Genomic DNA, 19,294 nt, shown 5'->3' with positions numbered 1-19,294 from the left:
CTTACAAGGGGAGACCACGACGTTTGGAACGCGGATTTACTTCAGACTTGGTACTCCCGTAATACTCCATTAGGACAACAAAGTGTGTAAGCAGTAGCGCGTACTTCTCAAGCGTTATTGGGAAAATCGCAAGATAATTTCGGTCGTCAAATATATATGGCTGTGAGTGGCCAGTTTTACCAGGAAGCGGCGGCAGCCGAATGGGTAGCGTTCACGCCCCGTAATCGCTGCATCGAGTTCTGTTCGTCAGTTTTTTTTTTCACACAGTCATTTTCTTTACTATTTATATTACAATTGATATAATGGGAAAAATACGTGTAATCGGATGAACTTTTATTAAATTTACAATGTTATTTGGCAGTCTACAAATTTTTGTTATGACAAATAATATAATTTTCATAACTATCGACTAGTAAACGACTAAACGCAGAAAGTGATACTGAAAATGTATGAGAAATCCCTTATACCTGGAAGGAGCCCGAAACTACTTGTTACAGTTCTGACCGGCACAGACAGCTTTCGAAAGATGTACAGTTAATCGTCGCTTTCGAGATTACGAGTACAATTGCAGGATGGAATTTTTCGTAAAAACATAGAAAACATAAAGTTAAACGGCACCAGCTGCATTGAATGAATGCTGTTTCCGCATACACAAGGTCTTTTGAGGTTTTCCGTAGAAAAACAAAGCTCTCTTTCAGCCGATAATTTGGAAGCAAACCATGCATAACGCAGCATTTCCTCAAATATCGCCGCTGATAATTGATCATGCAGTATCGAGTGTATTTTAATAGCGTCTTCACGAGAAGTTCTTTTTCGATTAAATACGAACAATTCTGAAAACACGGACAAGCATACATTTTCAGTATCACTTTATGCGTTTGGTCGTTTACTAGTCGATAGTTATGAATATTCTATTATTTGTCATAATAAAAGTTTGTAGACTGCCAAATAACATTGCAAATTTAATAAAAGTTCATCCGATTACAAGTATTTTTCCAATTACATCAATTGTAATACAAATAGTAAAGAAAATGACTGTGTTAAAAATAAAAAAAGCTGACGAACAGTACTAGATGCAGCGATTACGGGGCTTGAACGCTACCCGTTCGGCTGCCGCCGCTTCCTGGTAAATCCGGCGACACACAGCCATATATATTTGACGACCGAAATTATCTTGCGATTTTCTCAATAACGCTTGAGAAGTACGCGCTACTGCTTACACATTTTGTTGTCCTAATGGAGTTCTACGAGTGTACGAAGTTTGAAGTAAATCCGCGTTCCAAACGTCGTGGCCTCCCCTTGTTAGTTCACCGGACAAAAAAAAGGTAGCCAACCCCACGCGATAACTTAATACCATGTAACACGGCCTCTGGCCTCGATAATGTCCTCAATGGGGAGAGGTATACAATCCGCAAGTTTCAGCTCACTGTTGATTAGATCGTTTAGAGCTGCGGAGCTGTGTGTATGGTGATTGCCAGATTTTCCGTGAGTTTAAAATCGAGTCATTCAGTTGGCCAGTCGAGGGATGACAAGTTACCAGAGTGTTCATCAGAGCAGGAAAAAATGGGTGAGCCTTGTGAAAGCGGCTCTTGTCAGCAGGGGAATGTCCATAGCGCACTCTTCACAAAGAAAAAACAGAAACAAACGTCCTGGTCCATGAACGAGTGACCAAAGCTATGACTGCCCGAAAGCTCCATAGAACCACCTGCAGCGTGACCTACGCCCTCCAAACAGTGCCAGCCAAACGCGTCAGTGGGTCGACAATGCACTCGATACCTAGCGGAGATTGGAAACAGGCGAAGTCGCGACTGTCGGCTACTGTACAGTTTCTGTGTTGTTTGGCCCATTGAAGACACCCAGCTTTCTGTTCTTCTTAGCAACTGCCTTGTTGGAGATACTGACTCCAAATGCTCACTGCAGGCAGTTCACTTCGGAATGTTCGCTCAGAAATTGATTTAGGTGGGCCTTTATTCACTGACAGAAGCGATTCTGTTGGGTCTGAAACCGATTATCATTGACAAGTCGTGGTCTCCGGTTCCCGCCAGTTAAAATCTTTTTACAACCACTCTACTTGCACCGCGTTACATGACTGCGAGTGGTAAACAGTTCGTAATAGACACATTGGACAGCACGCATTGATACGTCATCAGATCGGGTAACGTCCAAACAGAATTGCTCATTCCATCCTATCACCTCTTCACGTCTATTCCTTTTTCTGCGCTGATACCATCCAATCAACTGGCACATACACATCACGTCATTATGATGCCTTGATTTTACGGGGTGTTCAAAAAGTCTCTCCGCAGTGCCGTATGATTGTTAGCCGCGCGTGCCGTATGCTGCAGTGAATATACCGAAATGAAACTCAGTGAAATACAAGTCATTAATTTATTGAATATTCATTTTTACCTACAAATTTTCACATTAAATGTTGAAAGCGTCCCCCCTGCTGATGAATATACATTTCAATTCGTCTAATCATGTTTCCAAACAAAAGCTGTAACATTTCTTCTGTAACAGAAGAAGTGAAAGCGGATATTGCAGTTTTCAATTCACCGATGGATTTTGGACGGTTTTTATAGACAGTTCCTTTCGCTGCACCTCAGAAGAAAAAGTCAGGTGGTGTTAGGTCAGGAGATCGTGGAGGCCAAAGTCCCTGTGAAATTATGCGATCACCATAAACATCAGCAAGCAGTGACATTGTAATTCGAACTGTATGCGCGGTTGCACCATCTTGTTGAAAATAACCTTTCAATACTTCATTTAATACAAGTTCTCCTATGAATGGGTACAGAATATCACTGCAGTATCGTTGTGCGTATATTGTTTCGTTGAATAACCCAGGCAGACGAACAACATACGGCACGCGCGGCTAACAATCATACGGCACTATGGAGAGACTTTTTGAACACCACCGCTCCAAGCGACCACTGTGCTTTCACTAATATTTTATCTGGTGGGCTCAACATGTCTGTGTTACATTCCATTGCTTCCGTGCGACATAAATTCCAAGCGGTGTTATGCACCTTGTGAGGCAGTTATACTGAAGAATTCACTTTTTCTTACTTTTTCCCTCTTAAAAAAACATTTCAAGGATATGACTACGACACAAGGGATTGTTCGGCCTTCTAATGGCCAGGACAATCAGTCCCGATCGCTCCACAGTGCATATTAACAAGAACAGCAGTGACGTCACTCCAGCACAGCATTTAACCAGTGCAAGAAACTGCCTAGTCATTCCATATGCAGTACGCACTCGAGCAGTGTGGGGGACGTGTGTCATTAAACCGTCACGGCTACACTTTAATAGACACCTTGTAATCTTCCACCTCGCTCCGATCGGTGTTTCATGGACGCTATCAGTAGCAAATTAAATTAAAGACAATCATAATTATTTAGTTCGGAGGGGCGAATTCAGAAGGTTAACAGCTGTGACCGCAGGCGTAGTATGTACCCTGTTTCGTCTTAAAAATAGTTTTTCTTTCATTTCATTTCAGGTAGCCTATATAATCTATATTCAGTAATTCAGAACAAGAAAAATAACTATACAGAGTGACTCATCTAAAACTTGCAATGCACATATTGCGGAAATGGGAAGTCCTGCAGATATGCGGCTTTTACAGAACAAACTGGCTGACAGAGGCTCGTAATTTTAGCTAATCAACAGATTACAATGACACTTAGAAAGTGTATTTTCTGTGCACAACTTTTTTTAAAAAAAATGGAACAATGAATATTCACGTTAAGAAACTAAACGTAGGGTAAAATAGAATGTCAGTGGTGTTTGTTGCAGGATTGTAGTGCGAGTCGTTTACGAGATATAGTATTTTGAAAAGTCTCTACACCGACGCTATTCGTGCCATTCAACCTGCGTGGATGCTAGGTACGATGTTGTTAAGCTTAAGTGTGCTTGCGTATTTCCTGAGTGCACTGCGAATTCTTAGTCAGTGTGTGAGGATCCTAGCAGTAGGTCGTGAATGGACGATGGGATTTCCAATGCATAAAAAGTCGATATGCTCATATTGTATAGAGAGTGTAGGGAGAATGCAGTTCGTTCTTCTACGCTGTGTGCCAAAAGATATCGCAATAGACGTCAACCATCTCGGCAGTTGATCCCCACGTTAGCTTTCACACGACCGTGTGGAAGCTAACGTGGGGATCAACTGCAACAGCAACAAGGAAGTGGCATGAATCTGGCAAGTGTTCTGCGCATACTACATCGACTTGGATTCCATCCTTATCGTCTGCCTGTCCATCAGGAGCCTCTTGAAGCGATTATGAGAGTCGTGTTAACTTCTGTACATGAACATTAAGACAGGATACTCCAGATGTATCACGCATCTTGTTTAGTAATGACGCCACATTTAGCAATCATGGTAAGGCAAACCATTCAGACATGAACTATTGGTCTGCTAAGAACCCCGTTGGCTTCGTCAGGTAGAACGTTGGCGTCCATGGAGTGTAAACGTATGGTGTGGGATAGTGAACTATCAGCTCAAAGCCCCGTTTTCCATAGACGGATCACTGACCGCTCACAAGTATCGCAGTCTCCTAACAGACCATCTTCCACGGATGCTACAAGTTCCTCTGCTGACTAGGCGGTGCCTGTGGTACCAGCAAAAAGGCTTTCCAGCCCATAGCGCACGGAGTACTACAGCATGTCTTCACGGATTGTTTCCAAATCGTTGGATAGGACGCAGAGGACCTGCACCTTGGTCTGACCGTTCCCTATATTTGACGCCTGTAGAATTTTACTGTGAGGAAAGCTGAAAGACGTCATCTTCGAGGACATACCATTTATACCCGATGTTATGCTACGATGTTCCATAGCAGCTTGCTGAGACATCTCCGCTGAAATGCTAGCATTTTTGCAGCATTCACTCCCAACCATACTGGAAGCGTGTATTGCTGCAGCCGGTGGCATGAAGACAGCACGTGGCACTCAGTTGTCTCGTTACTGATGAGAATCCACATAACTGAGTACGCACGTGTGTTGTTCTTTAGTGTGTGCTAACACAGGTAGCCTACAAGCGTTCGTATGGAATCTTTCAAAATACGATATCTCGTAAAGGACTCGCACTATAATCCTGCAAAAACACTGCTGACATTCTAATTTACCCTAATTTTAGTTTGTTAATGTCACCAGCCATTGCTCCATTTAAATAAGAGAGTTTTGCACAAAAATATACTTTGGAAGTATTATTAAATCATTTGATTGGCTAACAGTACGCTCCCTTGATTACCAATCCGTGCTGTGAAAAGCGCACGTCAGTAGCACTTTCCATTTCCGCAAAATTTGCGGTGTAAGTTTTAGGGGATTCACCCTGTACATATTAATGTTTATACAATAAACATTCCCAGTTCACTCTCACACACATCACTAATGTTATAGTATCATTTTCACTCTGGTTAATGTCATTCTGAATCACTCACCCCTAAATTCGCGAAAATTACCTGAGACGCCTTACACGAGAATTACCGTTTCTTATTATTCACACGCTGTTGTTAACTTCAGCCTACTGTTAATCAAGTCCTACTTACTTAAGAACTGCTTATCACAATCCTTCCACTCGTAGTAACGAGTTAACATCTTTTTCTCATCATATTTACACTGCTGTTCTCATTATGTTCATTAATACCATATTTTTTATTCATTTCGATTCAACATAACGCCACTCCTCTACATTTTCACTACTTCCATTCGACTGCAACGACTCAAGGGCTACCTGAATTTGCACGCGCGCTAGGATCAGAAATTTTGCCTCGTCAATGCTAAAGGGCCTAGTGATTTTTCTTCCACGTACCCAAGAACATGGCCTTAGTAGATATTGTATAGCATCGCTGTGCCGTAATCCGCAACATGAAAGCAAAGGCTTGAAAGTTACTTAAAATAATCTCTGATAAATAACGTATCCCTTATTCGAAAATGTATTTGGTAATAGTGGATGAATTTACACTCCGTTTATTGAAATGACACATTACTCGTACTTTATTATTTTAAGAGAACTCATTCCACCTTGTTCTAGGCTACAGAAGCGCCACTCCCTATTTTCACCAAAACAAGGTTGTTTTCAAAAACACAATCGTATTAAAGCGATCCTCCAACACTGAACGTCCTGAATCTAACAATTACTCAGTTGGCAATGTAGTAAATGGTTGGTAGTCTTTCAGTCTCCTTAAACATACGGTGGACTGATCATAAACGGCACCTTGCACTTATTTTACGCTCATGTTCTATTGAGTCAGGTTAATATGGCCAGCTGTTAGTAAAAAAAATACCTTTCCGTTTTCAACACACTCGAAAGCTAGAAGAACTGTAAGTGATGTAATAAGGTAGTCACGTCCCTCTCAGAGTTTATGGATATGTGATGGAAGATCGATAAAACGGGAATAAGATTGTAGGTGTGGACCAACAGATAGTGAAAGTGTTTTGGGGTTTGGAGCATTAGTTCTGATCACAAAATTTCCCACAGATACATATTACAAACATAATCATAGTTAATTTAAAACTGGACTATCAATGAAAAAGACGTCAGAACTAAAAATTTATTTTAGTCTCAAATTCTTGACTAAACTCATGATTTCGTAACGTAATGACTAAACAAAATTCTCTAACTTTCTTCTACATACTGAAATTTTTGTGCTTAAAAGTGGTACAATATTTCAAGACAGAATACAAACTATGACAAATCTCTGCATCTGATATTATGAGTTAAATAACGTATTATTCTAAAAGGAAGTAGTTATTTAAATTGGCATGCTGTAACACATATTTCTTATCTGTGTGTCTGCATCGTAATATCTTTAACTAGTAGTAAAACATATTTTTTCGATACCCAGCTGTCATATTCTTATATAATTTCTAGACAGTAATTACTGTTTAAGTAGAGGTTGGTAAATAGAAAATTAAATAGATCTCATAACATAAACTCCTTGTGGCCAATCACAACGCAAAGAAGCAAATTTTTCATGGTTCATCAATTTGTGAAGGGAAAACCAAAGTTTGTTGTAAGCTTGTGGTTCGCTCAGAACTTTCTGTTGAAAGAGTATTATTCCTACTGAGTACTGTTGTCTTCAACCGAAAATTGAAAAACGGGCCCAATGGCAAGTGCCTTCTCAATACATAGCTAATGTATACTTTTTTCTTCCTCGGGTCACACAAAAATAGAAAGCATTATTTCTTAGAGCTTTCCTTTGTGATTGGGCACTCTAAAATAATTAGAATTAAGGACTGTAAACTTAGCTATAATGTGCAATTATATCACAATGAAAACTAAAATAAAGCTGTCTGAAATTAATTGTAATTGCAGCTTATAATTCGTTTTCACAATCACTGTCGTGGCTGAAAATACACTACTGGTCATTAAAATTGCTACACCACGAATATGACGTGCTACAGACGCGAAATTTAACCGACAGAAAGAAGATGCTGTGATATACAAATGATCAGCTTTTCAGAGCATTCACACAAGGTTGGCGCCGGTGGCGACACCTACAATGTGCTGAGATGAGGGAAGTTTCCAACCGATTTCTCATACACAAACAGCACTTGACCGAAGTTGCCTGGTGAAACGTTGTTGTGATGCCTCGTGTAAGGAGGAGAAATGCCTGCCATCACGTTTCCGACTTTGATCAAGGTCGGATTGTAGACTATCGCGATTGCGGTTTATCGTATCGCGACATGGCTGCTCGCGTTGGTCCAATGACTGTTAGCAGAATATGGAATCGGTGGGTTCAGGAGGGTAATACGGAACGCCGTGCTGGATCCCAACTTCCTCGTATCACTAGCAGTCGAGATGACAGGCATCTTATCCGCATGGCTGTAACGGATCGTGCAGCCACGTCTCGTCCCTGAGTCAACAGATGGGGACGTTTGCCCGACAACAAACATCTGCACGAATAGTTCGACGACGTTTGCAGCAGCATGGACTATCAGCTCGGAGACCATGGCTGCGGTTACCCTAGATGCTGCATCACAGACAGGAACGCCTGCGATGGTGTACTCAACGACGAACCTGGGTACACGAATGGCAAAACCATTTTTTCGGTTGAATCCAGGTTCTGTTTACAGCATCATAATGGTCGCATCCGTGTTTGGCGACATCGCGGTGAACGCACATTGGAAGCGTGTATTCGTCATCGCCATACTGTCGTATCACCCGGAGTGATGGTATGGGGTGCCATTGATTACACGTCTCGGTCACCTCTTATTCGCATTGACGGCACTTTGAACAGTGGACGATACATTTCAGATGTGTTACGACCCGTGGCTCTACCCTTCATTCGATCCCTGCGAAAGTAGGATAATGCACGATCGCATGTTGCAGGTCCTGTACGGGCCTTTCTGGATACAGAAAATGTTGTACTGCTGCCCTGGCCAGCACATTCTCCAGATCTCTCACCAATTGAAAACGTCTGCTCAATGGTGGCCGAGCAACTGGCTCGTCACAATACGCCAGTCACTACTCTTGATGAACTGTGGTATTGTGTTGAAGCTGCATGGGCAGCTGTACCTGTACACGCCATCCACGTTCTGTTTGACTCAGTGCCCAGGCGTATCAAGGCCGTTATTACGGCCAGAGGTGGTTGTTCTGGGTACTGATTTATCAGGATCTATGCACCTAAATTGCGTGAAAATGTAATCACATGTCAGTTCTAGTATGACATATTTGTCCAATGAATACCCGTTTATCATCTGCATTTCTTCTCGGCGTAACAATTTTAATGGCCAATAGTGTAATTGATCATACTGTAGATTTTACTGTAACCTCAGTTTATGCTTCGATTCATCCACTGAAGACAGTGTAGCGAAATAGCAGTACGTGATCGTTTTTTTTGTTGGTGATAGAGTGAAGGAGAGAAAGCGAAGCTTCACTAGCTTCACTTATAGAGGAAAGATCTCACACACATCATCTACACTGGATATCCCACATAAGACGAATTTCCTCGGCGTATCGGCGGATATTTGCTGTTTCATTTTCGCAATGTGTAGCCGGCGTCAGCCCAAACAAATTCTGCTAATCACGTCTTTCATGCGACGCCCATTGTCGACGGATGGTGTCCCTTTGTTTTCCGTCAACAAACGAAATGATTTTCAACTGAATTTTACATACACTTCGATGGAGTACTCCCACATTTCTCGAGAGAAATTTTTTTTAACCTAGTCTATTAACAGGAACAGAAGGACATGAAGAATCACCAAGTACTCCAGTAGCAACTGGGCAGTGCTGTTTACGGCGCTAGCAGTCAACGCAGGTCGGGTGGTGCTGTTGCCGCTGGAGGACTGGTGATTCTTCTTTTTTTACTGCCCCTTTTAATACACAGCGATAAATCAAATGTCTCACTAGACTAGTATGAGACCGCTCTATCAAATGATCGAGCTTTGTAGAGCACTGTTTTGCACATTAGACTCGCATTCGGGAAGACGACGGTTCAAATGCGCATCGGACCATCCAGATTTAGGTTTTCCGTTAGATCCCTAAGTTGCTCCAGGCAAATACTGGGATGGTTCTTTTGAAAGAGTATGGCGTAAGTCCTTCCCCATCTTGAAACAACCCGAACTTCTGTTCCGTCTCTAACGATCTCGATACCGACCATAATCTTCCTCCCTTCCATCGAATGGGCACGTAAAATTCCACTTTAATAATCATCTTGTTTGCAACTGGAGTAAACCAACGCTTTCAATAGACACTGAACGTTGCATGAAACACATATTGAACAGTATTTCTTTCGGCTGACTCCAGGTACACAGCGCCAAATATCAGCCGAAACATTAGAGATATACTCAGCTATCTACATCCATCCAGCGCCGTCTGCAGGTTTTAAAAATTAGTTAGGTGAGTTTATAAGTACTAGATACGTGATGGCGTTCTTATACCATTAAGACTTGTGTTACCTGAGAAGCAGTTGCTACATTATTTGCAAATTAATCATAAATAATGGAATTAAATACACCATCTACAGGAATGTAAGAAAAGCATGCCAGAATCATTTTATTTTCACAAAATGTTTTGTTTTAACCACAGCCACTTACTTCACGTACTTCTTATAAAACAGCATTACAAAACAATTGAAAATTGTGCCTTTTGTACAGCTTACCTTTAGCATATTACAATGGCCAAGTGCTTTACGAATAAAAGAACCTATTTTCAGGAATACTGACGTAATACGCCTGAACAGGGACAAAAACAATGAGTTCAACGTCTATTGGTGAGAAAAAAGGGGCACGTTTGCAAATGCCACACTGCATCATACTGTACTAGCAGTGAATTTCTTTTTATTTTAAATGTGACAACCTACACCACGTTCAGTGGACAGCTTTTTTATTCTCCACTTCTTTTCTAACTTTAAATAGTGTATTCAATGCCATAGTGTTTGTTATTTTGCCATACGTATGTCGTCATAAAATGGACTGCGGAGAACATCTGTAATGACAAGAAAAATCAATCATTACTCTGATGTGGGGTTCTGACACAAACATGACTTTTAGCTGACGCAACTACGAACAACTGAAGGCGATCCCGAGAGACTGAAACGTGTCACTTATTAAAAAATATGCGACTGAGACTGAAGAATAAATGAGATTTATTTTAAATGCCAGTAAAGTTACTGTTCTCCCGCGACGCAAATGTCGGCTACAGTAACAATGTAGAAAGTCTGGGGAAGTAATGGACCAAACGCCCCTAGGACAATTTCAGCAGTCTCAAAATGCATAGCAAGGTAAGAATCACATAGAGAAAAAGATACGTCTACCATGTTTTTCAACGGCCACTGAAATTTTATTTGTCCCTTGAGAGATTATTATCTTCATCCAGGTTTCTTACAAGTATCTGAAGAGAAATTAGTAGACATACAGGAACTTACATTATTTTGCTCCCCATAACCCCAACATTACTACTTACCAGTACCACAAGAGTCATGTGTTATTACTTTCAAAATATTAACTCTCGCGATACTAGAGGGGGGGGGGGGGGAAAGAGGAGTACTTTATGCCCAAATTGTGAAAATATTGTAATGTAGTGAGGTATTTTCGATTTAAAATTCGTCAAAAAAAGCATTTATTGTTTTGTATTACGTCTTCCACCAGATTCCATAAATGTACTATATTTTTCAGTTAAAATTAACCAAAAAATTTAAGTCTCAGTAACGGATGTGACTTTTCACAACGAATGTCATATTCAATGTTTTCGGGTTCAGGACCCTACCTATTCATAAATCCAAAAAGTACATTCTGAACAAAAGAAAACAACAATCAACGAAATCTATATTTTTTAATTATTTTTGTCATCGTCATGAAGTTCTCCTTGATGATACACGTTTTTGAAAATTCATTGGTATTGCTAAGAGTGAACTAAAACATACTTTTTTTTTGGTAGTGAGAGCTTAAACTAACCCCCCCCCCTCCCTCCTATGTAATACACGTTATGGAAGAAGTGTTGGTGTTGCGAGGATTAAATAATATTAAGCGGTTGGTTGGTTTGTGGGATTAAAGGGACCTATTAAGCGGTTTACAATAAGCAATCAAAGGAATTCAATGTTTATTCTATTGAAAACCCCAGAACGAGGAAGATGTATTTTTTGCACATATAATTTCATACTACCTCTTTTGCCCCTGATCATGTATTTACCACAACTAAAAGATATACATTAACTCCCTGTAAGTATGTTCTATAAAACATAAAAGTTAGTTTCGGCAACAAGATAGTAACGTATAGAGAACTGTTTCAATTTTTAAATTGTTCTCCTGTCTTTGTGCTCAATGAACATTTTTCAGCATTATTGTTGAAATTGTAATACGCCTGCTATATTAACGAAAATCCCTAAGGCTCGTTACCAGCTACTTTTGTTATTGTTAAGCAGAACATTGACATGGATAGTTTCAAGGGTGTGCTGTAGTGCACGTCGTTTACCGGTCGATGGTCGTTTGATGATCGGCCTGTGGGTTTACGGTAACCGCGCTTGGGTCTCGGCAAGTAGTGCAGAATACCTAGGCGGCAGTGACTGCGGTCAGAGCTCAGGGTGGCGGGGGCTACCGGCTGTAGTTTCTGTCACATCACTCAGAACCAAACTACTGACCGACGTCAGAGCTGTATAGGTGTGTCGTAAATCCTGCACTGAGGTCTCTTCTTTGAATGAGTGAAGCTGAACCCTAGGAAATCTCTTCGCTAACATTCTGCAAAGTTTCCTATGGTCGTGTCCAGGCATCTGATTTGCCAGCTCATCTTCTTCTTGCCAATTGTATTATTTAACAATAACTTTCGTAAATGTTGTGTACCGCCCTCTTTTCGTCCGTTAAAAAAGACCCACGCATTCTTCAAGTCATTTCTTCGTTATGACGAGCTGCGCTGTTTCCCATACGTACACATTTCCTGCATCTGTGTACTAGTCCTTCTGTCGACTCTTTCTCTCGAGCGTCTTTCGTTCATCTGCGAAGGCCTGCATGCCTACTGGTGACCTAACCATGGGCTACGTGCCCAACGTCCCTTGCCCTCTGACAATGGCTTTTAGTGGTATTCGCATAATGTCTTCTATGGTCCAGGTGCAGAGAGGCTCCAAGGGGCCAACGGCCACGTATGATTCTGGATGGTACGCGCTTCGTCCATCTCAGCGCCAGTGTCTTTTGTACGGGCGTCCTTTCTGTCTTCTGACTGGTTTGATGCGGCCCGCCACGAATTCCTCTCCTGTGCAAAACTCTTCATCTCAGAGTAGCACTTGCAACCAACGTCCTCCACTACCTGTTGGATTTATTCAAATTTCTGTCTTCCTCTACAGTTATCGCCCTCTAAGGTTCCCTCTAGTACCATGAAAGTCATACCCTGATGTCTTAACAGATATCCTATCATCCTGTCCTTTCTCCTTGTCAGTGTTTTCCACATACAGCTTTTCTCTCCGGCTTTGCGCAGAACCTCCTCATTCCTTACCTAATCAGTCCACCTCATTTTCAACATTCGTCTGTAGCACCACATCTGGAATACTTGGAGTCTCTTCTGTTAAGATTTTCCCACGGTATATGTTTCAATACCATCAATCCTGTGCTCCAATCGTACAGTCTCATAACTTTCTTCCTCAAATTAATGCCTTTGATTGATATTAATGATTTCTCTTGGCCAGGAATTCCCTTTTTTCCAGTGCTAGTCTGCTTCTGAAGTCCTCCTTGCACCGTTCGTCGCTGGTTATTTTGCTGCCCAGGTAGTAGAATTCCTTAACTTCATCTACTATATTACCATCATTCCCGGCGTTAAATTTCTCGCTGTTCTCATTTGTTCTACCTCTCATTACTTTCGTCTTTCTTCGATTTACTCTCAGTCCATATTATGTACTCATTACACTATTCATTCATTTCAGCAGATAATGTAATTCCTCTTCACTTTCACTCAGGATAGCAAAGTCATCAGCGAATCGTGTTATTGATATCCTTTCACCTTGAATTTCAATTCCAGTCATGCACCCTTCTTTTATTTCCATAATTGTTTCTTCGATGTACAGATTCAACAGTAGGGGCGAAAGACTAAATCGCTGTCACACTCACTTTCTAATCCGAACACTTCGTTCTTGGTCGTCCTCTCTTGTTATTCCCTCTTGGCTCTTGTACATACTGTATACTACCCGTGTCTCCCCGTAGCTTACCCTTATCTTTCTCAGAATTTCGAACATATTGCACCATTTTAAATCGTCGAACGTTTTTTCCAGGTCAACAAATCCTATGAACGTGTCTTGACTTTTCTTTAGTCTTGCTTCCGTTATCAACCGCAACGTCACAATTGTCTCTCTGGTGCTTTTACCTTTGCTAAAGCCAAACCGATCGTCAACTAATACATCCTCAATTTTGTTTTCCATTCTGTATATTATTCTTGTCAGTAACTTCAATGCATGAACTATTAAGCAAATTGCACTATAATTCTCGCACTTGTCAGCTCTTGCAGTCTTCGGAATTGTGTGGAAGTTTCTTTCAGAAAGTCAGAAGGTACGTCGCCAGACTCATACATTCTAGACACCAACGTGAATAGAAGTTTTGTTGTCACTTCTTCCAACGATTTTAGCAATTATCATGGACTGTTATGTATCCCTTCTGCCTCATTTGTCAATCAGTTCTCCAAAGCTCTCTTAAATTCTGAATCTAATACTGGATGAAGTATCTCTTCTGAATCGACTCCTGTTTCTTCTTCTACCACATCAGACAAATCTTCCCCCAAAAATGGTTCAAATGGCTCTGAGCACTATGGGACTTAACTACTGAGGTCATCAGTCCCCTAGAACGTAGAACTACTTAAACCTAACTAACCTAAGGACATCACACACATCCATGCCCGAGGCAGGATTCGAACCTGCGACCGTAGCGGTAACGCGGTTCCAAACTGACGCGCTTACAACCGCACGGCCACACCGGTCGGCAAATCTTCCCCCTCATAGCGGCTTTCAATGTATTCGTTCCACCTATCCGCTCTCTCCTCTGCATGTAACAGTTGCACTCTTAAAGTTAACACCTTTGCTTTTAATTTTACCGAAGGGTTTTTGACTTTCCTATATGTCCCACCGACTATCATTTCTTTTTAAATTTCTTCAGATTTTTCATGCAGCCATTTTGTCTTAGCTTCCCTGTACTTCCTATTTATTTCATTTCTTAGCAGCTCGTATTTCTGTATTCCTGAATCTTCCTCATTCTTGTACGTTCTTCATTCATCGATCGACTGAAGTGTTTCTTCTGTTACCCATGGTTTCTTCGCAGTTCCCTCCTTTTTACCTTGTTTTTTCTTTCCAACTTCCATGTTTGCCATTTTTAGAGATGTCCATTCCTCTTCAACTACACTGTCTACTGAGATACTCCTTGTTGCTGTGTCTATAGCCGTAGATAACTTGAAGCGTATCTCGTCATTCCTTAGTACTTCCATATGCCACTTCTTTGCGTTTTGAGTCTTCATGACTGATCTCTTAACTTCAGCCTACTCTTCATCACTACTACATTGTGATCTGTGTCTGTATCTGCTCGTGGGTACGCCTTACAATCCGATATCTGATTTCGGAATCTCTGTCTGACCGTGGTGTAATCTAACTGAAATCTTCCCGTATCACCCCGCCTTTCGAAAGTATACCTCCTCCTCTTGTGATTCTTGAACAGAGTATTCGCTATTACTAGCTGAAAGGGGACTGATGACGTCAGATGTTAAGTCTCATAGTCCTCAGAGCCATTTGAACGATTTTGAACTAGCTGAAATTTATTGCTGAACTCAGTCTTTCTCCTCTCTCATTCCTTGTGCCAGGCCTATATTCTCCTGTAACCTTTTCTTCTACTCTTTCCTCAACAACTGCACTCCAGTCCTCAATGACTATTAGATTTTCATGTCCATTTATGTACTATATTGCCCTTTGATGTCCTCATATAATTTCTCCGTCTCGTCATCTTGAGCTTCCGACGTCGGCATGTATACCTTAACTATCATTGTCGCCGTTGGTTTGCCGTCGATTCTGATAAGAAACAACCTATCACTGAACTGTTGACAGGAACTGTGCCCTACCTTCCTATTCATAAAGAACCCCACTCCTGTTATACCATTTTCTGCTGCTGTTGATATTGCCCTATACTCATCTGACCAGATTTCATTGTCTTCTTTCCATATCACTTCACTAACTCCTACTATATCTAGATTGAGCCTTACCATTTCCCTTTTCAGATTTTCTAGCTGACCTACCACGCTCAGGCTTCTGACATTCCACGCACTGGCTCGTAGTACGTTATCCTTTCGTTGGTTACTTCACCTTTTTTTAATGGTCGCCTTCCCCTTGGCAGTCTCGTCCCCGGAGATTCGAATGGAGGACTATCCCGGAATCTTTTGCCAATGGAGAGATCATCATGGCACTTTTTCAATTACAGACCACGGGTCCTGTGGACACACGTTATGTATCTTTAATTCACTGGTTTCCATTGCCTTCTGCATCCTCACGCCGTTGATTATTGCTGATTCTTCCACCTTCAGAGCCAGTTCCCCACCCCAAGGACAAGAGAGTGCCCTGAACGTCTGTCCCTGTCCGCTCGTCCACGCTGTTTGATAAGGACGTTAACAGACTGATGTTGAGTTCTCATACTGGAAGTATTCGGCCACCAACGCTGATTTCAGTAGTAGCGGGTATCGAACCCGGGACCGAGGGCGTTTTGATTAGTATCAAAGACTCTACTTCTACTCCTCGACTGCTAACTGAATTGACTTCCGTATTTCCAAGCACGAATTTATATCACAATTTAAACGCATGTTAGTTTCGTGTTTTATTTCACCCACACTAATAGCAAAGACATTTTTGTCAATCAAGTTATTAATTGTAAATTTTCGACACAAGATACTACTAATGGTAATTATTTACTATTTTGTACTGTTACAGCTGCTAGTCTCTTATTGTCTACTCCTTCCCTTTCAATATGTAGTATTTATAAATAAAACAAGTAAAATAAATAGATATTAAAGTCAATAAAAGAAAGTTGCGTGACTGTGGTACAGTATTTCGTGTTTCACGGTGATGTCCTTTGACACACACACACACACACACACACACACACACACACACACACACACACACATGCACACACAGTTGCTACAGTAAAACAAACATAGATAACATGACAAAACTAGTATGACGTTGACCTTGAATGCGCTGTCGTTATTTTCTCTCACAGTCAAGTCGCTTCTAAAGCGACTACAGCAACTGAAATTGCTCAGTGCCCTATTTGTAAGTTAAAATTGTTCTGATGTTTCCCAAACCCGAAATTTAAAGATACAAACCTTGTGTTCGTAAAGTGAGCGGGAAATGTTCTTCTCATTATCAACCCTACTAACGGAGAATTCCGTACTGTAATAAATAATCTCTAGTTCTTAATAATGTAGCTGAGTGCACATCTAAAATTTCTATGTAACATCAATGGTACTTACTTAAGACATGGTAATATGTTTGGTTGGTTGTTTGATTGTGGGGAAGGGGAACGAACAGGGAGGTCATCGGACCCATCGGATTAGGGAAGGAAATCGGCCGTGCCCTTTCAAAGGAACGATCCGGCATTGACTGAAGCGATTTAGGGAAATCACGGAAAACCTAAATCAGGAGGCCGGACGCTGGTCTGAACCGCCGTCCTCCCCACATTATCTATTAATTTTGTGTCGATTTATCGCATTTCTCAGGTAAGAAATTGGGGGGGGGGGGGGGGAGGCAAACAAAACTTTCTTTTACTTTTTTTTCGATAAGAGAAATCATTTCAAAATATTTCAGCCTACCCTTCCCTGAGGCATTGAGTTGTAAAGTAGGAAATATTGACGTCTGCTTTGTTTATTATTTGGAATGCAAACTTGGCCGTAGTCAGGTAACGAAATTAACGCGCAGTTAAATTCTGATGCCATCCTACACACTGGAGGTACTTCGAGTAAACCGAGACATTGTGTCTCTCTCTTTCCTTTTTTCAGTGGGAACTCTGCCGCAATATGAATTTCCAGATTAAAAGCATATAGTTTACGACACCTCGTAGAGTTGGTTGTAAAGAGGAGACGTCCGAATGAGACAAAAGTATGAGCACGTAGGGGTACAATTTACGGCTCCCGTCCACGTACACCCTTTGTGCTGTCCTCCATACATAAAACGAACCTTTCTCACGTTATCTGTGAGCTCTAAAACGCCGCGGGAAGCGAGGATTACAATTTCTCCAAAAGAAAAGCGCAAGGACTTACTTGCGCTAGTCTACGCCTATGCTTTGCAAATCATTTTAGAGTGCATGTCAATGTGTGCTAATTTTTCCCCCGGTCCAATGTCATGAAGGGAACCACTAAAAGAAAACTGTTTGTATGCATGTTTTTGAGAAGTAATTTACCTTATCCTAATTCCATTATTCACATGGAAGCGACGCATATAGAGCTGTAGTAATTTTCCAACTTTACACCAGTATTTCTAATTCACTACAGAATTACCCGATTTAATCATGATCTCTCTTTGAGACGTTCTCCATCTATATGACTCTCTTTTGCGAATCGAACATCTGATTTCTGTAAGATCAATAACTGTCGAGATAAGCAGTGATAAAAAAGAATCCTTTCCTGAATCGAAATTTCTACCATTTTGTCCGCCTGGTTAGCTGGGTGGTACCGAGCGTGCCTCCCATGCAAGCGGGCCTGAGTTCGATTCCCAGCCGGGTTGGAGATTTTTCTCCACTCGTGGACTGGGTGTTGTGTTGTCCTCATCATCATTTTATCCTCATTACCGGCTCGTGAGTCGCCCAATGTGGCGTCGAATGAAATAAGACTTGCACTTGGCAGCCGAACTTCCCCGAATGGGGCTTCCCGGCCAACGATGCCATAAGCTCAATTTCATTTCATTTCTAACATTTTGATAATAAACGTAAAACCTGTCGTAACTAAAATTCAAGAAATTGTTTCGACGCTCTTAGAGACACCATACGCGAATTTCAGAACTTTTCCACGACTTTTGTAGATGATAGACCCTTGAAACTTCATGCTTGTTACTGGTTAAATATTTCACATACATGCCGGTTTCAGAACCTTGCATGCAGGAAACGTAATAGAATAGGAAAATTTGGGTACATTCAGCGCCAAGAGTGACATAATGGAAATCAAGAGAAAAAACTAGTGTGAGTTCAATAGATTTTAAGATATAAGGCGCGAGGTTTGAAGCTGTTGGAAAACGGAAGTTTCATCGTACCAAAAAAATTAACGTGAGTCTGATCATAATTAAAATAAAGAACAGATTTTGGGCATGCTTAAAGATACTACAGAGATTTATACTGTATATGCATTTGAAAGGACTCTTGGCGAAAATAGAGACTTTAAAGCGAATTTTCTATCGCCGGAGGGCGAGGCGCCTTGGCGGCTGCCTGCAGACAGTACTTAACGCACCAACGTCGCATGTTTGCACCTTAAACGCCAGATGCCACCTAATTTAAAGTAGACTGTAGATGAGTTAGGAGCGCCCCTGGAAAGAGGCCCGAGAAAGTTGTCGCACCATTTGGCAATGCAGACTGACAAGGAAGTAGGAGTTCCCCCCATTTCTGTGTGGAAACCCAAAGTGAAACAATAAGAAATAACAACATTTCATGGACTGAGCAACTAAAAAACTAATCAACATATCCACGGGTGTACTGCCGGTCTAGTGTCCAACGGGCACAATATTTCGGCGATCATACATGTCGCCATCATCAGGTGAACTGACGGACTGAGCTCCTGTGAACGTGCCGGCACGGAGATCCGTACGCTATGGCTGCTCAGAGGGAACTGGATTCGATCGCGGCGGCGGCTGTTTAAATACCCTC

General features: G+C 41.5%; 1 protein-coding gene across 1 annotated transcript in view; it reads left to right on the top strand.

Annotated features, from left to right (window-relative positions):
• The window catches only part of LOC126177811 (potassium voltage-gated channel subfamily H member 8), a 475,984-nt gene that overhangs the window by 120,560 nt on the left and 336,130 nt on the right, over window positions 1-19,294 (top strand). The gene's annotated exons all lie outside the window — the stretch shown is intronic.

The sequence above is a fragment of the Schistocerca cancellata genome, chromosome 1 (genome assembly GCF_023864275.1).
Source record: "Schistocerca cancellata isolate TAMUIC-IGC-003103 chromosome 1, iqSchCanc2.1, whole genome shotgun sequence".
Classification (NCBI taxonomy): domain Eukaryota; kingdom Metazoa; phylum Arthropoda; class Insecta; order Orthoptera; family Acrididae; genus Schistocerca; species Schistocerca cancellata.
This window is presented reverse-complemented; position numbering and strand designations above follow the sequence as displayed.